Here is a 23,930-nt window from a genome sequence, read left to right as displayed (position 1 = left end):
ATTCCTTATATTTGACAATAAGGGGAGAACAGAACAAAACTACCTATTTTTGCTGCAGTAGTCTTTTCCATTTTTAGAACTTTCTCACCACATCCACATTCAAACTGAAACCCAGCAGATTTGCCTGTCTGCCCAACTTCCATTTCTTATGTCTGCCCCCAATGTAATTTCCAGATTTGCTTATGGCATTTATTCATGGAAGTTCATTTTCAGAAGTTAAATAGAGCAAAGCATATTAGAAATCATATAAATTGTAACTTGCTCCTAAGTAAAAATATTTCTATCATTTTGCATTATTTGAATGTCAGTTTTTCCATGCTAGGCTTTTGTGTCACTGACTCCTTCTGGAGAAAACAAAATCTGATCTTAAATGCACTAGTCTACTGAGTGTTAAGTGGGATATTGTCTTGGGTTCATACTCTAAAAAAGCAGTAATGGATGTTGAGAAGGGGAGTCAAAGGCTTTAATAGGAAGGTGAAACTGAAATAAAGTTGGCAGTAGTTCATGCCACTTTCTGTCATCAGAAATGGAATGACAGAAACAATTCCGGAATGGCATAAAAATAGCAAGTGTTGTTCTTAATTGAAAAAATGTCAGAACATAAAAATACAGATTTAACAGAAGTAACTGCAGTTTCTCTTGTTGACTTGGATTTTTCCCGTTTATCATAAAATAATATTTGTGAAATATGCCAATAGTTACTAATGGGAAGTAACCATTGAGCTGAATGAGTTTTTTACTTCTGTTGGAGATGAGCAAGCTATACTAAAAATTGTTAACATGGAACTTAAGGCAACTTTTTTTTTTTTTTTTACCCTTGATGTGCTTTATTAATACAGCTTTTATTTTTGTGTATTTAGACTATTGTGGATGTAGATGTGGAATTTCTTGCCCAGTACAGATTCCCTACCCTCTCACTCCAAGAAAACATGACCAATACTGTTAGGTTGCTGCATTTTATAACAAATTAAGCACAATTTCAAAAAAAATGAAACTGAGGTTTCAGTCTTAGTTCAGGTGGGATTTGTATATACAACTTCTTTCAACTTTGTTGTGTGCTGGGACTTCTTTTCTGTCAGAGGAGTTGCATAGGTAAGATACCCTTGCACAAAGAAAATAGGTCCTAATAATTTGGTTTAAAGGGCAAATTTAGTATTCCTCATGTAAATGAAAACATTTGGTATTTTTTTAAAAAGTTAAGTTGTAAACATTTTGTCTTGTTTCTGTCTTAATGAAGAAAGGCTTTACTGTAGTTTTGTTTATATATATAAATACACATAAAAGCGTACAGTGATCTTTTGGTTTGTATGTTTCATTTTCACCAAGATGTATGTTGCCATACATTTTTTTTTTGTTGTTTTGCTCTTTACATTAATTAATACTCATAAATAGATTTAACAATCTCAATCACTATATATATATATCAGCAGTACTGGGAAGAGTTACTCCCCACATTACTGTGTTTTATCAGGTAACATGAAGTTGCCTGTGTGCCTACACCTTATGAATGGCACCTATACTTCTTATTTCTGTGTGTACCTACAGTCATAAATGTGATACTGTACTGGCATATTAAAAAAAAAAAAAAAGTGAAAAAAGTGTTACACTTAGTTCAGAAGGATTTTAAAGGTCCATTGTGAATATTTTTGTATACAGTGAAATTCACTTTGTATTATTGTATTTACTTACAGTTAGAGATGGATTAAATTGGAGTAACTTACTAAATGTATTCATTATAAAACCCTATTAAAAAGTTCAGATGTACCATAGCAGGTATTTACACTTCTGTTTGTACACTTTCTGATTTAAAATTAAATTCTCGCAAGATTCTTGTGTGCCTTCGCTAGAGTAAGGCTTCACATGCATTGATAATCCATTTTACAGAATTACTGTAACCTGAATTACCTGTAACCTCTTGAAACGTCTTTGCACATAGATACAAAAGAGAACAACAGATGTATAAGACAAATGTCTGACTTGTAATAGTCAAGAAAGCTAACAGAATGGTATTGAGAAGGATTAACAGCAAAATGCATGTGTACAAACAGAATAGTAATGTAACTTCATCAGCATGAGTCCTGATTCTTTTTTTAAGACAGATTTTTTTAGTTTATCTGATACTTAATGATGTATTTCTAGCTGATACATTGTCCCAATCTTAATCTGTCTGAATTTCTATAACTACTGAATGTTAAGTTTTTCATTTTATGTTTTTGTTATTGGGTCGTTTGATTATTTCCTATTTAAACTGGATTTGGACTGAATTGCAAAGAAAAAATACACTAACAATGTAACAGTTGATAATGTATGTAGACTTTGTATTCCATATTTTGTGGCTTTTCTCTGATTTTTCTATTCTCAAACCACTGTAAGCAAAATCATTTAGTCTAATGTACTTTTGAGGCTCGTATGCTTCTTCAGAAACTGCTCTCAGGTCTCTGAAGTAGTTTCAGCTTTGGAGTGGTTTAAAAACTAACACGTTTGTAATTTTTTTTTTGTGTTGTTAAAAGGGGAAATGGTACTTGATAGTTTTAAAAAGGTACGTTATATTTTGTCTGTGTAAGTAGGAACTGTCCTGTAACTGTGTTAGCAAACATCAAAGTATGAAATTAGCCTTTTAAGAAATCTTGTAGATAATAGGAAAATGCCTATTTTTGTAGGTTGTTTTTATAAGCTTCTAGTTAATAACTGAACCTCAAGTGAATCATGGTAGCATTGTTCAAGACCCTAGTTATATATGTACATGTTCAGGATTGTTCTAGATCCTATTAGTATTGAGCTATTATGAACATTATTTACCTAATCTTTTTTTTTTAATGTGTATTTTTCGAGGAAACATATATGTGGGGCTGGCATTTTTCATGTGTTTCTTAGCACTCATCAGAGAACTCATGCTTTGTGCATCTGATTCAAAACTTGAAATCTACTTTAGAGTGAAAGAGTCAAGCAGTGCCATTGTTCAATATGCTTCTTAAACTCTGTTTTATGGCTGTCACGGTGCTTTACAGAAGCATATCCGTTGTTTGTTAATGTTCAGTATCTTCTCTCATTTCCTCAAGGGTGATAAGATGGTTTGAAAAAGCAAGTGAACTGAAAAGCCTGTGTTCTTATGATTTTTTTTCCTCCATGAACATTGCTGTAATTTTGTTGTCTTATGAGGTATCTTAAGACACAGTTAAGTTTTTTGATTCCCTACAGCCTGCTTTTTTCTTTTTCTGAAATCAGTAGTATTAACAAATTTGGGCTGTATGGAAGTTCCTCAAGAAACTCATCTGTAAGTCATTATAACATTTGAACAAATAATTTTTACTTGCAAGTAAAAACATTGGTTGCATACAGCTTTCTCCAAAGAATGAACAATTTTTTTTTTCCTTTTGCTCATTGTGGTTTGAGAACTGATATCTTTTTCCCAAAAAGAGAGAGGGAAAGATCTTCATTTTATGTTTTCCTAAGGCAGACAGATCTACTTGATCTACCTTCTATGTCTTCCTCATATATTAATGTGAAATATACTTGCCAACCTCATAGCATTTTGATTTGTAAACTCAAGATCTGGTTTTTGAACACACCCCTCTGTTCATCAGTTGTCTCTGGTGAGTAGACAGGCTGGGACAGTAGGAAAAGCCACATAAAGAAACAAACTGTAGCTTGGGATTGTTCTCTTTCTATCCATACAAAAATATTTATAGAATCAAGAAATTGTTCAATCTTAGTGTAGAACTTAAAATCAACATCAAATCAAAGATGACAGGTAAGTACACTAAAAATAGGGGAACAATGAAACAAATGGAAGAAGTTGCTAGGGGTGGTAGAATAGGTTATTTGTACATGTATGGTGGACAGAGACTGATACATAATTTACGTGCAGAATGACAGAGTCAAGCTTGCAAATCATTCCTTCTCACTGTATTATAGCTAAAACATCACAATACTTGAAGGTGTCTGACAGTCTGGGATCTAGATAAAGTTAAAACAAATTTTGGCCTTCAAGCTGATTTTTTTGTGGGTTTTTTGCTTTTGTATATTTTTTCTTTATGTATAGAGTACAATAAAAGACAATTATATTCCTTCTTAGGAGCTGTTAGGATATGGTTATAAATATGTATCATGCGTTTTACTGAAATGTGAACATTTTGTGGGATTGAAATTCAGTCTGAAAATATCAGATAAATAACTACACTTACAAACTTGACAGATGTATGCACATACAGCTTTAAATTACTGTAGAATTTTCACACTTCGGAAAGCTGTTTAAAGCTTTCATATGCTTATTTGGATGATTGGAATTAAAGGAAAAAAATCAGTTGTTACTGCAAGATGCTTTATATTTATATGATACCTACTGGGTTTTGGTGTAAGAGTCTTGTTTGGGGGTGTGAAAATGCTCAAGTTGCATCTTGCATAAGTATAAAAATGTTTGATCCCTGAAGTTCTGGGATTTCATTTCTGAAATGTTCTGGCATAAAAACATAGCTTTTAGACCACAACTTCACTATTTAACAGACAAGTCTGCAATTTGGGTTTTATTAGTAGAAATGCTGAGAAACTGATTGCTGTATGATGTTAAATTGTACAAACCTAATATATACGTGCTTGGGACAGATAGCTCATGAACTTGAGGCAGCTGGCAAACAGCATTGCAAAAAGAAGGCTTAACTACAGATTCATTTTTTCCAAGTTGTTTCTTCAATATTCTACTTGCGTGTAGAATACTGAAAAGGGCTGTTGATGAAGGTATAATCCATACAGATTAATTTCTTCCCTTTGGAACTGCAAAGGTTCTGATTTTGCCCAGGTATATGGGCAGAGTACTTGGAAACAAAATTTACCCCACTTCGGATTTTAGTTGGTCATGTTTTTAAAAATAAAGTAAAATAAAAGTTTTATTGTGGTGCTGACCATCCTAAGAGCCCTATATTGACAAGTACTAATTCTAAGTACAGTTTATCAAGCATTCCTTAAAGTTCCTGTAGTTCCAGAAATGCCCTTACAAATCTAGCGAGTTATTCTCAGGAACTGAAGCTTTCTTATGCTAGGGTTTTAAATCTTACATACGGTGCTTTGGATCTGTTAACTGTCGCCATAGAAGTGATAAAGATCCATAATTCTTGCCACAGCAATTGTATTATGAGAGCAGCAAATTCTGACATGCAGACTCACAGCTGTCATACACCGAGTTTCTCCACTAAAAACCTGAAATTCTCCGCTGTGTGCACTACCTTAGCCTGCAGCTCTGCATGAGTCTGCTTGTGGTAGGAGGCGGCACTTTGTCACTTAGCTGCTGAGAAAATACAAGTACCTTGGAAAAAAACACAAGTACCTGTGGAAACTTTGGTCTGTGATGAAGAAAGTTCACCCAGAGTAGTTACTGGTTGATACATGGATAACTTGAGAACAAAGTCTGCAAATAAAAAATTCCCCTTGCTGCTTCAGCCTTGGACTAAATCACTTGCATACTGTAATGTATAGAGCTTAAGCTCTTGATTATTTGTTTTTTTTTAAAGTTACTGTTAATGGTCATCTTCAGGAAGGGAGGAAGAAATGTGTCAATTGACTATACAAAAATTGAATACTTTGTTTCCCCAACTGTTTTACGAATATTACAAAAGCAGCAGAATATTTGACAGCTGTGTACTGATGTATGGTCATGAAATTGCTCCTCTAAATGTCTGTTTTTCAAATGAACAAGCTGATGTGTTGGGTTTTAAACAATTTGATTTAAATTATTTTGACATTATCGAATGTTGAAATTGTGAATGATTGCTGAAATGAAGCTAGCTAACTGGTTTGTAATGGAATTCAACTGAAATCCAGTGTATGGAATTATACCATCCCAAGTACTTTGTGAACTCTTTCCGTAATTAACTTTGAATGGTGTGGTTCCTTATTTGCCAAAACAGTTGAGAGTAGGGAGTAGGGTTTGGGTTTTTTCCTAGGATAACTAGGTGAGGAAACCTGCAGATCTATGTTGTATTATTTGAAGAGCGGGTTTGCGTGGTTAAAAAACATCAAGAGTGTATTTTTAGATGTGAAGCCTGTCCTGCTTGCTACTAGGTTGAAAATTTTGAAGTATTGGTACCAGATTCTGTGCACTTTTAAATGTTACTGAGCTGTGAGCCATCCACTTCGTTATACAATCAGTGCATTATTCAAATGTCAAATCAGTTTAAATCTTCTGTAAGTGGGCAGGTAAAAATGTAAAAACCTAGTTGTGGCAAAATTACCTTACGTGCTTGTTCGTTTATTCTTGCAGAGTGCATACTTTAGGAAATGTTCTATATAAATGTTTCCATCAGTCACAGGAACAGTAGCTATTGCTTCCTTTACCATTCAGTACTTCTAACTGTGGAATTTTTGTTCTTTCGATCCTGTTGTACAACAACACCAATTTTAACTGCTGTACTAGGAAACAATTTCTTGCACAAACAAGTAGCTACTGCTTCCGGGTATCTTGTGTTAGTTTACATTATGGTGAAGTAGATGCACGACTTGTGTATGTATAGATAAGCCAACAATTTTCTGTGTATTATGGGGACTAGCAAAATCTACATCACAAATTTTGACACATTACAGCTGAAGGAAGAGGAACAGCGTGCAAGACAAGATACGTTCTTCAAGGAAAGATGCTTGTCCAGCAGTTTGCTTCATGTGATTGAACTGAGCCTGTAAGGATTCATGGATAAAATGAACAGGAATAGATCTGAATAAAGCAAATCTGCATACATGGTAACCAGTAGCTCTTTTACTTTTTTTATGTTGCTTAACTGTTTTATTTGAGGGAAACCTGTGTGATTTAAACCTTATAGCTTTTGCAACTTTATTACTGGTTATATACATTTGGCAATTATAATGTGCAAGCAATTGGAAAAAGTCAAGTAAATGCTTGTTTTTATAGTAGTTTGTTCATGTTAAAATGTTCATATGATAATGTCTGTACACAGCACCACTTTGATTACAGTAGATGTAGTGTTGTAATAAACTGTTTAATGGGGCTGATGTGTAAAGCTGTTCAAGTTATTTGATGTTTACACCTCAGGGAAAGTCTTGTGTTCAGCAATATTTAAAGATAATGTTACAATGAAAACATTGATGCTGTCTTTAAAAACATCGCAATAGTTCTTGCATATGCCTCAACCTAATCTTGCATTCAGTGAGTTGAACATACTAATGTTGCTCTCACACACTCAATTTTGATACGAAGACAGATGGTTCCAAAAACCTTTAATGCTATTTTGCTTTCTAGCAGTGTTTGCCTAGGTGGCTTGTGAATTTGCTAATTGACATATAAAACTGTAAAAACTGCAGTTCCTCACGGTCTGTTAGGGGGAGAGGTGGTCCCAGGGCTCTGATTTTAGCACACTGAAAATGCTCGCTTTCAAACAGCCTTAGTTCTGGCTGACACTACAGTTTATATTAACTTAAACTGGTTATATGAACTTAAACTGTTCATATCGAGGGGTGGAAAGGTTAGCTTTAAAAAACAAAAGTTAAAAAAAAAATTCTGCAGTTGTTTACAGTTTTATAGTAATAGTGCTTGTGTGTGTTTTCCCCCTTCCCCTCCACCCCCAAGGCCGTAGCAGTCTGTACATAGTTGTATATTAGAAATGTGACAGAAGAAACCAGATGTTTCCATTTTTCAGACTTTATGGGTTTGATATTTTCTTAATACTTTGGGGTTTATTCACACATGCATATGAAAGAGAAGGTACACTTGTATGTCCTTGTTCAGTGATGGGCAATATTGAAATAACCTTAGCAAAAAGTGGCGATAATTAAGTCTGTCAAATGAGGTTTTGTAAATTTACCTCAAAACAATTCACTGGAGCTTGCAGTGGAAGCTGACTTCCAGTCAAGTGGATGTTTCAAACAACTTGAGAACAAACAGGATTTTCTTCTAAATTTCATTGCACGAAGCATAAGCGAACAGAAAAATTCATGTAATTTGTAAGAATTCGGTTTCTGGCAGCCTTGCACAAAGGCTCATTATTCATCTATTCTAAGTCATTATGTAATGGCTTTATTATTAGCATTCTCATTTATTCGAATAGCAGCACTTAATGTTTTAAGTTAAATTTCAAGACCTCAAATGGCTTTAAGAGGCAACTCTTAGACAGCTCTTGATTTCCTTTCTTTTTTTACTGATTTTTCTTGAAGGTTTTACAGCAGACCTAAAATATGTTACCTTGTTCAGGAAAGCACTTCATTTGGTTTTCCAGAGCATTCAGAGCACATGCTTGCATTCCATAGATTTCAAGGAATGTAAACATATGCTTTAGGTTTCTTTTTGTGTGTGATTTTTACGCTTTACTGAGTTGGGACCAGTAGCCTTTGCAACTGCAGAAGTTTTTGCAGAAGTCTGAAATGCTCTAACTAATTTTTGTCACTTGCCACTTGGCCAGATTTTCTGCAGCCAGCTTGATGCTGTTGGATTTGGCCACAAGCTTCAGACTACCCCTTTTTTTTTTTTTTCCTTAAACTGTGTACCTTGAATCCTCATGCATGGGATCACTGGTGTTTATTGAACTATTTGCTACTGAGAAGATATTTGCAATGTTTGTTTAATCCTGTTGGAAAATGAAAACTGCCTTTTAAAATTTTGTAAACTGAAAGTTGTATCAAACAAGTCATGACTCATTTCCTGCTTTTTGTGAATAGGTGTTGGTTACAAACAATACTGTTGTAATTTTTTTTTTATTATTTTTTACTTAAAACCATTGTTTACTGCTGTGTGTAATAAGTTTAAGGGAGGAGAAACCTGCCTATAGCTGTTACATGGGGAGTAGCTAATGCTGGAGAGGCAGCAGGTAAGTAATGTTCCACTGCATAGCTATATTCAATCTTAAAATAAAAAAAGTCAATTGAAAAGCATTTTATGCAGGAACTGATACTTTACTCCACACTGAAACAGATTTAAGGAGACTGTTGCCCTTTTACAGAGTGTAATTTCTCATGCATACAGATTTCCGTTGCTGGCAATGGAAATAGCAGGGAGGAAATAGCAAGGAGAAAACAACACAGGTGAAACTGAGTGTTTGTTGTGGCTTGAAAGATGAGGTCCCCATTTGAAGCCCCTTATTTCTGCCTGTGCTTTGAACACCTAGTTTTAACTGATAGACACACTGTGTCACAGTTTAGGTAATACTCTCGTTATTGTGAGTTCCATTTGTTAGATTTTTTTAAACGAAACAATAAATATGTACAGAAAAAAAATCCAAAGACCCTGATAGACACCAAAAAGGAATACGTCTAATGCACATCATGTATAACTGGATCTGTAATACAATTTGTACCAGGTTTTGGTTTCTTAAATGTTACCGGCAATTTCCTGTGCATGCTCAGGAAATAGCAGCTTGGTAATTTACTGGCTGGTGGTGATGCCACAATGGCTACTGCTGTGTTCTTTGATACTCACTCAGTTGTATTTCATCTCCTTTTGCTGATGAAAGGATAAATCCGTCTGTGAGGAAATATTTGGTATTTCTTTTAAATACTGTTTTTTATAAGTAATGTTGAAAATAACCTAAGGCCATGCCCTTTATCTTGAACAACAAAACCAACAAGTAGGGGTGGTGGCACGTTAGCGACAAGTTGTTTTTGCAGTAGGCTTGGGACTTTTTTTTGTTCTGTTTTGTTTTTTAAATAGGGTGAGGCTTTTTTTCTTAGTAAAGGTTCTACTGGGCTATATGTTTTGACAGGTCAAAAATAGTTCTTCAAAAGAACAAAACTTTGGAAACTACAGCCTTTTTCTCTCACTTTCTTTTTGCTTTCTGTGCCAATAACTTGAGTTCTGACTGCATCATGGAAAAACATGTATCAGAACTTCACATTTTTATTTACAGTGTGGCTTAAAAGCTTGGATAGCTGTTGTTTTTCTGTGTTCAACAAGCAAGATACCTTATTAAGTTTAAGCTAGCTTGATTAGTTTTTCCCCCTCTAAGTAGAGAGTGATTTTGCTTTGAAACCGGTGAGGCTTAGTTTTTCTAACTGTACTTTTCTACCTGATTGTTTAGTTGCATACCCAGACCCTTGTAAATGTTTTCCTAGTTGTATGTGGATAATTTCAGATTGAAATGTTGTATATACTTGTCATCTGTGTTTCTAGTGAAAAATATATGACATTCTTTATAGAAATACTTAATTCCTGATTTCCTTGTCTTATCCATTTGCTCTCTCTGTACAGGTTAAACAGACCTCTAAGCCTTTTTTTTTTTTATTTATAGAATTTTATACGTAGTCTTATTGTTGGTTCTTGTGTAAAGTGAAATACAGCCTTAAGTTTACTAGCATAACACTCATTAAGGTAGTTTTGTCTGTAGATTCAAATGTAAAAAACATGCATGTTTGATTGCTACTCTTCAGAGGTCCCAAGACACTAAATAAATTTCTTCTGCATTCAAATAGAAACCTTTCAAGATCCTAGAGAAGCAAAGTGCAGATCCATGTGCATGCTCTTAAAGAAGGAATTATTTCCAAAACAAGTATTTTGTCTTAGGAAGTAAGCAACATGGATTTGTTTGGGATTTAAATTATTTTGGTAATTGATTGCATAGGTCTTAAACATAATGGTTGCAGCAGGGGTTGCAGCATGCTAATTAGTCACGGTGTTTGTGCAGAAATGACTCTTGCAGCTGTTTGTTACGCTGCCTTGCAGTCATGTTGCAGACAGGCTTGGGGTGGGTGAGGGCGTTGGGGTGGTTTTGTGGTGTGTCCCCAGCACGCCGCCCCCACAACCAGCTCCTGAAATTAAGATCTGACATGCTGCGTGCTTCTCAAATCATTTCAGTTTTAGAGGATAAATTCCTGAGAAACATGGAAGTTCCTCAATTTGATGTTCTCATGTTTTTATTCCATGTTGGACAAAGTATGATAAAGCATCTCATTCTGTTTGTATATTACACACTTGTGAGCTCTTGAATCCTGTCTGTAGCCCCAATTATTGCAGTGGGTTTAGGTTCTGGCATGATCTATGTCTGAGCTTAAATTTTTGAAAGCTTCTTTGGAAATATACAGGTTTTATTTAAGTATCTTGAAAATAAGAAACAGTATACCTTTAATCCCAATGAAACTAAGCATTTCAGTTGTAAAAATTTCCTTCTCTTCATACCATGTAATGTGATTTTACATGATTCAATGCTAACTAACACTTTGGAATATATTCAAGTAATAGACTTTGGCCTCACCCTCTTGTGTACTGTATTTTGTAATAGAAAATATTTTGAACTGTGCATATTATTATTACATTATGAAAGAAACATTCCCTTGATCTTCAAATGTAAGAAAATGAGGAATGTGTGTGCTTTTATAAATACAAGCGATTGCAAATTCAGTTTCCTTATTAGTGCAGCTGTCCTTTTTATATATATATATTAAAAAAAAAAAAAAAAAAAGCCAGGTGTTTTACAGGTGAAATACATTCCTATTTGGTAAACCTTAACATTTTTATGAAGATTACCAGCACTGCTGACTTTCTAACCATAAGGCTGTATTGTCTTCCTGTGTCATTCCATTTCCTGATTCCCATTTTGCACAAGGATGTATGAAAAAAAAAAACTATTCAAGAAATGGCTTTGAAATACAGCATGGGAGCGTGTAAGAGTTGGAATGCAGAGTTGCAATGCAAAATGTAAGGAAATGGCTGTCTGTCAGAATGCCCAACTCCAAAGGATTTTATATGTGTATAGTAAACAGTTTCCTGATACCAGCAGGCCAAAGAGTCTGTTGAACACTTGCGTTTCTGGAGACCTGTATTTCTCAACAAGGTAAGATGGTATCCTAGCAAATGTGGATTTTAGTACATCTTCAGCAGAGAGGTACTTAGTTATCTATAAGTTTAGGGATCATTTCATCGTTTTTAGATGTTATACTTGAAATACCACATAACTTCTAGCTTTCATGGGTTTCTTTTTTTCAGCCTTTAGGAGACTGTTAAGCAATTTGCTGTCCAACTTTTGTGTTGGTCTTAAACTGCAATAGTAGTTTACCTTGTATTGAAGAAATAAAGACCATTTTTATATTAAAAAATACTTTTGTCTGTCTTCATTTCAGCTTGTCCTCGCTGTGTTCATTATGTCGGTTTTGTCAAATATTCAGACGTTAGAACTTAGTGTGGACACTAATGTAGTTAAGGCTAGAATCTAAGCTATAATTCTCAATCTAGAAGTAATCAGCTGTTGTCCACACTAGCTGTTGCACATCTTATGTGGTATTCAGACTCTTTCTGCAGAGTTCAAGGTTAGTGAGAAGTGCACACTTTTTTAAGCCAACATTTTGTCTTTTTTTGTAAAATGCGGTCACCCCAGTGAAAGTGTCAACTGTGGAGAAAAATAAACTAAAATAGCAGGCTGTGTAAAACAACTTCAGCCTTTCTAAATTACATGTCTAGAAACAAACATTACTGTAAATGCTCCCTGAAGTATCTTAGAGGACCTGGGTTTGCTATACAAGATACAATAAACCAGCAGTGATGAAACTTTATTTTAATCTGTCTTCCTTAGCTGACTAAATGTGGCAAATGTTAATCATCACAAAACACGTGTCAAACACAGCAGTGGTAAGCTAGGCTTATTTTGGTCAAAAATCATCTGTGTACTGGGTTGAGCTGTTGTCAGCTCATCTCCTACAGGCAGCTGGCCTGGACCCAATGGTAGTGGTATCCTGTGGTGGTTTAAACCTATTTTTGCCCCAGTGGTTTAACAGGTAAATACATTACTCCTCTACAGCACAACAATAGTATACAAAAAACACATGTATACAGTTACATACAAGAAGTCATCAGCGCTGCAATGCTGTACCATAATAATGGTCAACTTCTAATTCCTAATATTTGTTGAATTAGTTCATTTGCTGTAGCGCAATGTGCACTATGTCCATTGCACCATCTTAGGTGACCGATACCATTTTGTGGTGCTGTCATCTCCAACTTTTATCTGTGACAAGCTTCCAGTATTCAGCAGTGGTAAGATTATGTGCAAAAACTGATTTTTTTTTCATTTGGGATTTTTTTTTCTAGTCTTCCTAGCTTCAAAGCCTGAAATGCGGTCTGATTGGTCTGAAAAATCACAGCTCTTGTGATCTTATTTAAACCTGATGTTTGAATAAATGAATTTGGTGGTTGAATAAATGAGGGAAGGTGGGTGAGTCTGGGTACAGCTCTGTGAAAAAGAGGCGCCATGCTCAGTGAAAATGAACCACAATTTTTTCCGCTAGTGCCCTAAATCTGTAGTAATGAAAATAACCTTGGCTTACTCTGTAGGGCTCCAACTTTAATTGTTCCAAATTTCAGGGAACAAGATAGGAAAACTAACTTGGCCACTGGTTATTGCATTATGTCTCAGGTTTTAGTTAACGTGGGTTCTGTGCTAGGGGAGTGTAGGTTTGTAGCCTGGCTTCAGGGACCAGGTGAAGATGGGGACAGGTGGAAGGAGCCACGGGGGCTGCAAATTGTGGGGCCCAGAGGGCTCTGAGCTTTGTTCTGCGTGGAGAGCATACGAGAAAACGTGTTAACTTTTTATTTTAAAGTACCTTGTTGCAATTTTCCTCTAGGTTAGGGTGTTCAGCAGTTCTCATTGCTAAATGGGAGAGAATCGTAAAGCATCCTGTCCCCAAAAACGTAGGATGTGTACCCTACAATAAACACAGTGAGGATTCAGTAGTACGCGGATGAGTTCATTGTGGAAGCGTTCGAGCGTAGGTTAACTAACCAGGATGCCGCATCACCGAGGTCTGATTGGAAGCAGTACCTGAAGAACAAGGAAGGTAAGCGCTCTGAAAATATCTTTTACTTCGTGTAAGCTTTCTGGAGAAACAACGCCTCTTGAGCAGAGACGAGGAAGTATTTCAGCAGCTTAGGGAGATTTCCTTGCTCAATTCTGCTTGCCTTGCTGCCAGGCTTTTTCACTGACTCCTCTGCACTTGCTCCAGATTGAAAGGCCCCAGAGCCTATGGTGAGCTGGAGGAAAAACTTCTGGAATCCAGGCTCCAGCAGGTTATTTTCCTTGCTTGTTCTCCCCTTGCTGTGTAGCAGAGCAGAAATGGATGCAGAAGCCTCTTGTCTGCTATCTATTGCTGCAGGCAGGCTGGCCTCAGAAAGAGCTGAGCCATCCCAGCTAACCAAGGGAAAATCAGCTTAAACGAAACCAAAAAAGAACAACACCAAAAAAAAAAAAACCCACACACCTAACCTATGAGGATAAAACTTTCTGAGCACAATTGTATTGGCTGAGTAAGAATGCTGACTGGTGGGATTTCTTAGGGGAGTGGAAACAGGGAAGTATTTGCATGGTTTAGCAGGGGAGCCTAAAATTAAAATAGTCACTTCTGTGAACTGCAGGCTCTCAATTGAGTTGCAATTGAAGGAGCGCTTCTGGACTGCAGGAATCATTTCCGTGAGGTTGCTCTTGAGTTCATGTGAAGACGTCCTGCTGCAGGTTTTGCAGCACAGGCAGTGGAGCAATAAAGCCCCCAAGGTATCTTCATGCAGGAAAGAAAATCCTTCTGCTACTGACCCAGTTCTGACCCAGCTGCAGTGAGCGCACTGCTGAAGTTTCCCCTCTCACAGAGCTAGCATCTTGTTTTACCTCTGCCAACAGAAGAGCATTAATGACTAGGGAGAGGCTTTATTTGTACAAATTTGAGTCCGTGTGGAAGTGGAAGAGATGTAAGCGTTTGCTGGGAAAGCAGAACTTCAGGAAGCAATCAGAGGTGAAGTTTTTGCCCCCTGCTGTATTTAGGGAGGGGAGAAATGTACAGGTGGAAAGCATTAGTGATGAGCCACACATCTGTATTCTCCCCTGGTTTGTCCTTCACACCTCAGAACACTGCAGCAGGTCCAGGGGAGATGCGAAGTTGCAAAAGAGAAGAGGAGCAGAATGCAAATCACATTCCAGAATCAGCAGTGAGGTCTGTATGAAGCTGTGAACAATAAAGCTTGTTCAGTGCAGGCTGGGTAAAAGGAAGATACAGGTTGTAGATGTGTAGCTTACCACCACAAAGATATACATACATATATATATTTTTTAAACAAACAGTATTACAGGAAATTCAGATGCTGGCACCTGAGTGTCTTTACACCCCGTTTATCCCGAAATGCCAGGAAAGGGTGCACTGCTTTAAACACTTTGGGGCCAGAACCAGTAAGAGTCCTTTTGAAGGCCTATGGCATCGCAATCTTACAAGTAAGATAGTCAACTGGGAACAATGTTTGCCAACTTGACCTCTGCATTTCTCCAGAGATAACCCCCTGGTAGCACAGCACGTTTTTATAGCAGTGCACTCTGCACACTTAACACCTCTGACAGGGTTTATTTTACATATTAAACACAGTCAAATTTAAACATTAACATATTAAACAGTATATTTAACATATTAACATAAAGCATGACAACTCTACCTGACTTTCTGAGTGCATCTTGGCTAACAACACAGTGCTCCAACCCCAGTGATGAAGAGTTTCAAGGTGATTGCTCATGCTGTGTGACAGCAGCTGCTGCTGTGCAGGAGAGTTTGCTGTGTAAGAGGCAAGACGGTTAACCAAGGCATGCAAGAGGAAGCAGGTTTATCAGTTGTGTTGAATTGTCATCTGTTTTTCCTCTCAGAAGATCCAAAAGCAAGTGATTGATTTTGAAAAACGTAAGTAAATGGCTGGAGATGGGGAGACAGTAAATAGCCTGCTCCACATCCATGAAAAATAAATAAACACTTTTGGGAAAATGTACAGGATAAAAAGAAGCCCAGGTGGGAATATACTTCCTTTCTCAGAGTGGGGATTCTTGCAGCTGACAGGGGAGGGCAGTGAATTTGTTTTCAAGGGTTTGTTTCAAAGCAGAGAGGTGTGGCAGCAGGAGAAAGAAGGGCTGGTGCTAAAAGGAGCAGGTGAATTTTTTGCTGGTTGAATTTGACCTGGAAGCGAGCTGGAGAAACCCTCTGGAAACCACCACAGCTTCCTGTCAGACCTCACTAGCTGTAAGTCTTGGAAACCTTGTCCCAGCTGTAGAAGTGGGAATTGAATCCACTTGGCACTGGTACCCATTGCCTAGGTGTCATCTTTTTAACCTTCATGCTGAAGTGAGGCCCCTAGGAGCTGGGTCATACACACCCTAGAGTCAACATGGTGCAGATGGTCCCAGGTGGTGTAAAAGGTCCCCTCCTGCCATCTAGTGGCATGAAAATTTCCTCTACTTCTTGCTTAATAATCTCACCAATGGAGAGATTTTTGCGCCTTCTGTTTGGCTGCGAGGAAGTGGCGTGTTGTTGCGTGACACTTCTTCAGTGGTGGCTTTTGTTTGGCTTTGAGATTTGGGTAGGAAGGTGGCCTGAAACAGGAAAGGCTTTATTTTTTTGTGTGTGCTAAAAGTAACAGGTGAAAACACTTTTTTTTTTTTTTTTTTTTAAAGCCTGTATTTCAACTATGTATTTTGTGAGAGGGTGTGAAGAACCAGTCGATTTAAACAGAGTTGCAAGAGACTGAAAGCTGCCTAGTTAAGAGGAAAACACATTTAATGGGATCTTCTAAAACTGCTGCTTCTAAACACTTGTTTGACTAATGAAGCTTTGGATAGGTGAGCACTATTATTACACCAGAGTTGCCTGCTTGTCTAATTAGTGCCACATCAATATATTTTTCACTTATCCCATATACCCTCCTCCTTATGAGTTACGGTTTATGTCAGAACTAGACTCGGTAATCCCCAGCTGTCCCAAGTATAAGAAGATAGCAGTCACTTCTTCCCCTTTTCCCACTAAATAAGCAATCCATGTGCTTTTTCCTGGCTTTGACACCTCATGAAAACATTCTAGTTTCTTGCCTTATCTTCTACATATTACTTTGAATGCCTTCTGAGTGCACTGCTGTTCAATTCTTTTGCATGATTTCCTACATAATACACTTAAAGTGAAATATCTCAGTGCTCAGAAGCCTTTCTGTGACACAGAAAGCACTGGGAGATCCGCACAGGAGGAGAACGTTGGCCACAGTTGCTCTGATGAACGCATCTCTGGAAAATGGACAACGATGGGTGGGTTTCCACGAGAAACAGGTGGTGTTTTGCCTCTGAAAGAGCTCTAAAGAGTTACTATTATTTCAGGACTGATGGTGAAGCTAATTCTTAAAACTGACTCCTTAGGCTTCACAGCGTCCCCTTCCCCTCTTCAGCAATCTGCTTATTTCTGACAGCTGCCCTCACCTTTTACAATCTGCAGGCTGTGCTTAATACGTGGCTCTGCCCTGGTGAAGGGGGGTTAAAACAGAGACCATTCATCCCAAACAGAATCCTTATTCATGGATCAAGCTGCAAGGGACTCGAGCTGCAACCTCAAGATGTTAATTGGAGTATGTACATAATTAAAACTGCATTCTCGCATTCCTAAATCATCAAGCCCGGAGTCTTTGCTACATGTAGGTCCACAGCTCCCCTTTTCTCAAAGACCTGTAGTGTAAGAGTAGTGAAGCCGGTGAATGATTTAGAACAGCCAGCAGTGCTGTAGAAGAAGCTGTTGGAAATAATGTCTAAATTGTGTGGTGGGTTCTTTTTTTTTTTTTAATACATAAACTGCTTTGAATGAAAAGGGTCAGAGGAGGTCAGTGTTTTACTAGCAGCTGTAAAAACCAGATGAGTGATTATTATTTTTCTCCATAAGAAAAACTATTTTGAGCTTTTTTGTGTAAGTATAAATTCTCCCTAACGATTAAAACTATCTGCTGGCTGGCTTCCATCTCAGCTGGAGTCCATTAACATTTTCTTGGAGTTTCTTTCACAGTGTTAACAGTATGATACTTCAGAAAATTATTTTTTTTCATGTCACGTGGGATCCTGACTGTGCCCTCCTAGTTTTAAGTTATCCCCTGACTGTTCCATTCAATTATTTGGAAAAAAAAAAAAAAAAAGTAACTTTATGCCTTTTACTAAAAATGAATTTAGGAATAAAACCCTTACTTCTACGTTACCACCTCTTTCAGCATTCTGGTTTTTAATTACAGCAATAACTGGCTTGGATTTTTAACTGAGGGAGGCTTGGGTGTGTTACTGGGGAACATGGGAAGGTTTATAGAAATTCAGGTCTTTTATTTAGAAAGCTGGCAAGCTGCCAAAAACGACAACAACAACAAAAAACCTTTACCACCAAATTAAATTAATAGTCTGTTAAAACCATCAGGGGCAGCAGGAGAGATGGCGGCACAGCATTCATGGCTGGAGCCAGGTTCGTGCTACCTCCAGCTGTGCCTAATTCATGGAGTCAGCGGCCCCTTCCCCACTCCCTTTGGTCCCTTCCGGGACTGGATGAAGCTTGAGGAAACTCGTATGAAGCTCGTGCAAAATCAGCTCCTGTGAGGTTATACATAATCTCATGATGAACGAAAATGTTCTGTTCCCACCTCTTTTTAAAAACAAACAAACAAACAAACAAAAACTTGAAAATGTTGGCAAATTTAAATCCACAGCTCTGGAATTAAATCTTTGATCTAATCTGTTTAGGAATGCCTTGTCACCTGGAAATTTCATTACGAGTCTGGAGTTGGAGGTTGATCCTCGCTTATCAAAAATCCTGGTACCAGTGCTCCATCCAAGGGAGCTGAAAAATGTAGGGAAGGCTGGTAAATGAAGGAAGAGTTTCTCATCTCTGTGACATGCTGTAGTACAAACAGTCAATGTGCAACAGTTCTCGGTTTCTTGTATATCCCCACCCTATTTCAGCAATTACATCTCGGATCACTTCTGTCTTGGGCTAAGATCTGCCCATCTCCAGGTTATCCTCGTTTGCAGTGAACAAGAAGGAAAGTCTGGTAGCTGAAGAAGAAGAACTAGATCCTGATTCATGTGTGCAGTTTGAGAGTACTGCAATCACTAGTGTTTGTGGTTTGTTTCGGCTCCAGGTGGGGTCTCACAAGAGCAGAGCAGAGGGGGACCATCCCCTCCCTTGCCCTGCTGGCCACACTGCTTTTGGTGCAGCCCAGGACATGGTTGGCCTTCTGGGCTGCAAGCACACATTGCTGGCTCATGTTGAGCTTCTCATCAACCAGCACACCCAAGTCCTTCTCCTCAGGGCTGCTCTCAATTTGTTCTCTGCCCAGCCTGTGTTTGTGCTTAGGATTGCCCTGGCCCAGGTACAGGACCTTGCACTTGGCCTTGTTGAACCTCATGAGGCCTTAACAAGCCTGAATTCCTCATGAGGTTCAACAGGCCTTTCAGGCCTGTTTCCCTTGAGGAACTTTTTTGCCTGAGGAACTTCTCTTGTCACCAGTCTCCACCTGGAGACTATGGTGACGTTGTGGTCACATAGAGCCAGTGACCACAGCTCTTTGAGGGTGACCACCAGCCCACTCCTCACCCACCAGGTGGTCCATCCCTCAGATGGACCAATTTAGAGAGAAGGATGTTGTGTGTAAGATAATGCACCTAAACTCTGTGCTTGGGCAGAGGCTGTGCTCAGCAGCTAGGGCTGGGTGGCAGATGATGTGCAGTAGTCCCCATCCAGGCTGGTGGCAGCCTGTTTCTCCTCAGGGTTGTTCCAGCTCCATCTGCCACAGTGTGCGGTGCCGCTCAGCCCTGTCCCCTGTTATAGACAGGAACACGAGTAACACAGTGTGGTTCAGTCAATCCCATCTATTTCCAGTCCTTTTCCTGTCATCTGCTTTATGCAGATTTTTGTTCTGCTTTTTGTTCTCACACCGTTTTTCCCCCCACGGCTGGCCCTATGCCACAACCTACTTGTGACTCAGAAATGGCTGCTTTGGAGGCTACCACATCGCATGTGATTTCCTCTATTTCAGAATGTGTAGAGCATGTGTTCAGTGTCAGTTTCTATAGCTATGCCATTTTCCCCCTTTTTTCTTTTTTTCCCAAAATGTACTTCCATGCTGGTAATAACGCTCACGCCTGTGAACACTCAAACAATAAATCCATTAATGTAGTATTCTCTTGGTGATCAAGTCTTTGTGTGATTTTTTATTTTATTTTTTATTTTGTATTTTTTAAAGGATGCCTGTTTATTTTTCATTTTCCCATATCAGTCTTCTCTATGACAAACACAGCAAATTAAAGGTAAAAAGCGCCAAGGACAGAGGAGGGTCTTTTAGCCTTACATAATTCACAACAAGGCTGCAGGAGAAACTGAGCTCTAAGTAGCAACACAGGGCTGGAGAATATAGCCTGGGACGTGCAGCTCAGGCCCCTGCTGTGGCAGCTAACCACAATTTATAATCCCTTTGGAGACTCATCTTAAATCCAAGCAGGGTCTGTCTGGGGTTTTTGCTCCTGCTGTTCCCACTGGAAGGCTATCCCACTGCTCCACTGCTCCCATGGGTACCAGCCTAAGTTGCTGCCTGAATTTCTTCTTGATCAGATTATATTCATTTGATCTGGTGATGATACTGTTCTCTACTTTATATAGTTATTTCCCTTTCCCATTGTATTCAACTCCTTAAGGCATTCAAAACAGCTAATTAATGCTCGTTCTGCCTTCACTTTGGTGAGCCTGCTGTAGGAGACTCTTCCACTCTTTAGGACAGGCTGTGTTACACCCACTTGCCCCGTTCTTGCATATGCACATTTCAGTTCCTTTTTCCTGTAATAGGAAAGAACACACAATCCCCTAACAGAAATACGTGCAGTATCCCAGGTGGGATCCTAACAGGGTCTGCAGGGTGGCATTAGCACTTACTCTGTTTACCGAAAGTACTTTCCCCACTGCAGCCTCCCATAAATCCGGTATTTGGGATCAGATACTTCCAACAGATAAGCTCTTTTTTATCAGCGGAGACACTGGGAGCTTTGATGTGCTTAAGCTGTGTTCTGTTCCGACTACACCATTTTCTCCATCATCCAGCTGTTTCTGTATAATTTCCTTGTTGTCCCCTGCCCCTTCTAAGTTGGTCTCTGACAAATATTAGCCTATTTTGGTGTTCTTTTCAGTGGCCGTTTAATTCTTCAATGTCTTCTTCCTTTTCTGTTGATACCACTGGAAATGGATTTGCCACGGTCTTGCAAAGAAAAATGTCTAGCTGAATGCTTCTGCTATGCAGGGGTCTTACCAGTTATTATTGTTTGGAGCGATCCCTAAGATACTACAGCAACTTCCTTGTCAGCAAGGTTGACTTGAAGTGCAACAAAGAAGGTGTGGAGTCTAATGGGGAAGATGTATGAGGAGCAGCTGAGGCCCCTTGGTTTGCTCAGCCCCGAGCAGAGCAGGCTGAGGGGAGGCCTCATGGCGGCCTGCAGCTCCCTCATGAGGGGAGCGGAGGGGCAGGCGCCGATCTGTTCTCTTTAGTGACCAGCGATAGGACCCAGGGGAATGGTGTCAAGCTGCAGCAGGGGAGGTTCAGGCTGGATATCAATTCTTCACCAAGAGGGTTGTCGTGTGCTGGAACAGGGTCCCCAGGGACGTAGTCACAGCACCGAGCCTGATGGAGTTTAAGAAGCATTTGGACTGTGCTCTTAGTAATAGGTCTGAATTTTTGGGTCTGAATTTTTGTGCGACGCCAGGAGTTGGACTCAATGATCCTTGTGGGTCCCTTCCAACTTGGGATATTCTACGATTCTATGAAATTTGTTCATTTTACTGCATCCACTGTGTAATTACTTTGAAATAGCTCACAGGGTTTGACTTCACGGGCCAGCAGAGTCATAGTGGAGCATTTTTGGGTTAGGGTTATGTATTAGGGTTAGCACTGCTGTTAGGGCTAGGGTTAGGGTTAGAGCCCCTTTTGGGTTAGGGTTAGGGTTAGGGCTGGGGTAGGGGTACAAGCAGGGATAGGGGTAGGGGTTAGGGGTTATTGTTAGGGTTAGGGTTTAGGGGTTAGGAACTTTTGAGACTGGCTGACATCAACTGAGAGACCGATGAAGTGGTTATCTAGCTCAATAAAATTAAAAAATATTTAAGCTGTAGCAAACAGCATTTACTAATTTATATAGGAACACCCCAAACTGGAGATGTAGTTTGCCAAAGCCATCCCATGGTATTTGGCTTATGAAATTAGTCGTAGTAACCACTTTTGGTGAATTGTGTGGAGAATCATGGTGGCATTTCTTGCTGCTTAACTGCAATAAATTGATAAAATAGGAGACAGCAGAGTAGCATTTGCTCCTCTAGGTGTTCTGCCATCCAAACAGTGATTGCACTTGAACACTCAAAATGAGGGATGATCTCAGCTGATTATAGCAGTGGGGGTGATGTTCAGGTGCTATTCTGCCTTTCATTAATGCCACCTAGGAGTTCATCAGCCCGTCAAAGGGATCTTTCCAAGCTGAAGGAGGTCTGCTTGTTTTCTGTACATTGCCAAGCCCTTGCTGATGGCCTGACTGATGCCTACCAGATGCTTTATAGTCAATTTTATCTTTATTTCTCTATGGTTTGGAGTCAGAACTGCCAGATTAGGAGGGAACACGTAGCAGGGAGTTTATCCCTTAGCTCCAAGGCCAGATCTTCCTCTAACAATCATGCTTCTTATGCAGGTTTGTGTGTGTGTGAATGTAGAATTGCCTTGGCTATTTTTTCTTTTTCATGCTGTTGGCAACATTTTCAATACCAGAGACAAAGAAAAGTGTTCTTCTCAGCAAAGAGGAAGTTATTACACCTACAAAATACAGGATGCAGTCCCAAACGTTTACAGCCTGAGGGTCTGAAAGAGGATTGGAAACTGTGTATACAGTATTAGGCTTTTTTGCAGGCAGTTTTTGAACAAGAAAGGTGTTCCTGGCCAAGGTACTGCTAGTTAGTGTTCTCATGATAGGAGACTATTGCACCAGCTGGGTGAGTGACAATAAATGAAATGTAATTTCTCCTCTTTTGCTTTCTTTCATACAGCCTAAGGAAATGAAAGAGAAAGTGGTGTCTTCCATCCATTATTAATATAAAGCTAGGCTGGAAAATAAGATTCAGCTCTAACCACGGGAGTATCTCCAAGTGTTTGTGGATACTGAATGCACTCACTTAACCTTGACAGAAGCGTATTCTGAGTGACATTTCCACTTTACGGAATCAATCTAAACTTGAACTATTTTATCTAAAGTACTGAGCAGGTCATACCCTAAAAGACTTGGTAGACAGCTAAATTTGCTCACATGATTTCTGCCCTTCTAGACAACATAAAGGTGCACGAAAAATGTCATTGCCACAGCCATACAGGTAACAACAGTATGGAAATAATATAAATATGAAACTTGGGTGCTTAGTTTGGCCCTCTGAGAAGTACTGCATGGGAACTTTCCCTCTAAGTGAATTCCTGTAAACCCCTGTAATCAGAGATTGCTTCACTCCTCACTGGCTACAGCCACATACAGAAAAAAATGGCTTTAAACTGCAGCAGGACAGGAGGAAATACCTTGCCTGTTATGAAAGTGAAGAACCACAGCCCCTGCAGGCATTTGACTCCTGTTTGAACCAACGCTGTGCATTCCTATGAAGTCTGTAGAAACAGGGGTGCATTTTTAGAAGATATCCGTGAAGGGCTTTCTTGTTAAGCTCTTAAGTGTGGTACCTCTGCAGTTGGCAGCTTGCAGGGGGATGAGTAAATAACGGTGAATATTTCTGTTTGACTAGCAGGAAGTCTCACATTTCTTTATAGGTATTTGGAAATACCAATTGTGTGTTGCAAGATGGGAGTTTCTTAAGATTTTTTTTCTTCCTTGTTGGTGACAGCACCATTCTGGTTATTAAACTCAACTTACAAGTAAGACACTAAAATAATGAGGATAATAAATCTAAGTTTGAAGACTAAGAAGGTTTTAGCTGCATTTATCATGAAGAGATTGAGACCTTTACTGCAAAGCTATGGCATTTATGTGTCCCTTTGCTTTGTTACGTATTGGCCTCAGCAGAGGTCAGATAAGGACACAAATCTCACAGGCTACTTGATTGACTATGAGGCAATGTCAATCCTCAAAACAAAACAAAACAAAAAACTAAATAAATATAGTTGTTAAAGTGAACTAGCTGAT

General features: G+C 38.9%; 1 protein-coding gene across 4 annotated transcripts in view; it reads left to right on the top strand.

Annotated features, from left to right (window-relative positions):
* Positions 1 to 11,933, top strand: part of CPSF6 (cleavage and polyadenylation specific factor 6) — a 29,562-nt gene extending 17,629 nt beyond the window's left edge. For all 4 annotated transcript variants that reach the window (XM_084301564.1, XM_084301563.1, XM_084301562.1 and 1 more), the window contains one exon: positions 6,574 to 11,933. The gene's annotated coding sequence lies outside the window, so the exon portion shown is untranslated. The remainder of the gene's footprint in view (positions 1 to 6,573) is intronic.
* The last annotated feature ends 11,997 nt before the right edge of the window (positions 11,934 to 23,930 follow it).

The sequence above is a fragment of the Netta rufina genome, assembly GCF_964035555.1.
Source record: "Netta rufina genome assembly, chromosome: 1".
Classification (NCBI taxonomy): domain Eukaryota; kingdom Metazoa; phylum Chordata; class Aves; order Anseriformes; family Anatidae; genus Netta; species Netta rufina.
This window is presented reverse-complemented; position numbering and strand designations above follow the sequence as displayed.